The following is a 2,602-nucleotide window of genomic DNA, read 5'->3' on the forward strand; positions in this document are numbered from 1 at the left end:
CCGGCTGCTGAGAGGGGAGGCGGGGAGTCTTGTTTCAACTTGCAGCGGTGAGGTTCGCTGCCGCCACTGCCTCTGCTGTTGATGCAGGGCTGAGCCCAGTGCTGGGAGGGGCAGGGGGATTTCTCGGGGCCACCCCTGCTGACTCTGACAGCCCCTCAGGAGAGCTGCTGAGGCATCCCCTCGCCTCAGACCTGCTTCTGACTCGCCCGACCCTGACCCTGAATTTTGTTGTGGGAGAGGCTGTTTGCTAAGAAAGCAGGAGGTGTGGGCTGGCCTGCCGGCTGGTGATAAAGAAGTGTTACAGAAAGGTGACTCTCCATTGAAGTGCCGGGGATAGTGGGTAAAAGAAAGCGGGGGCGGGATTTTGTGCAAGAGTGTTTTCTGGGAAATTCCCTCTCCCTCTGGGCCTGGGGAGGTCTCTAGCTGGTTTTGAAAACTAGGAACAAGTATTCCCAGCCTTCGTCTTTGAGGTTCTCCTGGAAGAGCCAGATCTAGGGAACTGGGGCCTTCCTCACCTTGAAGGGGAAATGTGTGAGTGAACCTGCCATGAATAATGTAGAGCCAGCGTTTGCAGAGAAAGAATAGTGAACAAATTTACCTCTGTGGCGTTATTTCTGGGAGGCCAAAAAGAGACTATTTCCCCCCTAAATATTTCCCTATAGTTGATAGTCAATGCTTGGGGTTCATCTATGGATGGGCAGGTGTTATCTGCAGCCCGGAGCTCTGAGGCAGCTCTGACATTTACTAGCTACATGATGGTGGATAGGTCATTTACTGTGAACTGACTTCTCTGTAAAGTGGAGAGAAGCCCGCTGCTCCTGTAAGTCACTGTGAACACATGGCAGATGCATTCCTTTCACTGGGGAATCTCCTCCTCCCTTGTGCAGATTTTAAGCCTGTGGCTGATAATTTTCCCCAATATACCCATTTGCTTTAAGGGTCAAACACTGAAATTTTAACAGAGACAAGCTTGCCGTCCTTGTTTCTTCCTCTTGATTTGGGGACAGTTTCCCTGGATCTGCTTCTGACTGTCTGCGAAGGTACGGTGGAGAAGGTCCCAGCCTTTCTTAGCAAGGCTGGCCTGTGATTGAGACACCTGTGTGCTACAATTATGAGAGTGAATTGGGGGTAGAACTGACCCCCAGGACAGGCAGAATCTTCCAGTGGCATCTGAAGATTTTGTAGCAAGAGTAATTTGCCAAGAGGAAGCCAAACTTGAGTTCAGCACCGGTCAGGCCCAGTGACCTTTATGCAGGCTCTTCAGGGTTCTGTGTCTTGTTTTTTCCTCCCAGTAAAATGGGGATGATAAAACTCATCTTGTGTTTCCATTTGGCTTGCATGAGGGTGACAGGAGACTGTGAATGAAATGCTGAAAACGTAAGGTAATTTAGGCTCCTGGGATTGTCGGCTCTCCTTGATAAATGCCCATTTGGCGGTGCTCTTGTTATCTTGAAACACGGCCAACTTCACTCTGATCTGCGTTAAACTCCCACATTGCCAGGCACGATCCTCATTGCCTTGAAAGCAGTAAAGCAGTTGGGTAGAAGATGCTATTTTAGGACTTAAAACTGAAAAGCAAAAAAAAAAAAAAAAATCAATGTGAGCATAAAGGGGTAATTTAACAGGCTTGTACTCGTGAGGGAAGGGAAGAGATATTGTATATGAACTTCTAGTTCTAGTGGAACTTCACATTTATGTAGCAAGTTAAGTCACCACAACTGAAAAACAAGTTGATAGCCCTATTATCACCAAGTAGGGAAAGAGAGCGAGGTTAAGGGAAAAATACCCTTGTTTTGGACTGACAGAATCTTGGCCTGGATATCGGGGGATGTGTCGTTTTGAATTTTCTATTCTCCCTGAGGAGCAGAGACTTAATATATTTGTAGAACACTTTATACTTTCAAAGTCCAGACAATCTCTCATTTGATCTTTGCCAACCTTTTAACATGTGGTGGACAGGTGTTACTATCCCCATTTAGCAGATGAGAACACTGAGGCTCAGTAAGATTAAGTCACATACCTACAAGTCACAGAATGAGGCAGAAATCACTTATTTCTTTGGTTCCCATTCCTGGCACCAAAACTGAAACACCCAGCCTGTAATTAGAATTTCACAGAATCTGACGAGGCTAAATGTCTTCCTGTCCAACTTCTCACCCAATGCAAGAATCCTCACCACCAGGCACACAGCAGGTGGTGTTCCGACTCGGCTGGAAGACGTATATTGACAAAGAACTCACTACTTTATGAGACAGATCATTCTATTTTTTCACATCTGTAAATGTTGGGGAGTTTTGATAAAATGAAAACAAAAATCTGTCTCCTAGTAATGTTTACCCATCAGTCAGTGGTATATTAAATGTTGAAGCCGAAAGAGATCTTAGAAATGATGCAATGATGGCTCAGGTCTAAGTGATGGGGTTACTATGAGTGGGTGGGTGAGCTCAGGGCTCTGCCTGCCAGTCCAGTCCTCTTAGCCCGACTACGCCAGGTTAGTTCTGCCCACCTGAGCAACCCTGATGAGCCTACTTTTCACCTGGAAGTCTTGCAGATCTCTGAAAACCACAATCCAGGCTGGGCGCAGTGGCTCATGCCTATAATT

Source organism: Mandrillus leucophaeus, unplaced genomic scaffold (genome assembly GCF_000951045.1).
Source record: "Mandrillus leucophaeus isolate KB7577 unplaced genomic scaffold, Mleu.le_1.0 Scaffold952, whole genome shotgun sequence".
Taxonomy (NCBI): domain Eukaryota; kingdom Metazoa; phylum Chordata; class Mammalia; order Primates; family Cercopithecidae; genus Mandrillus; species Mandrillus leucophaeus.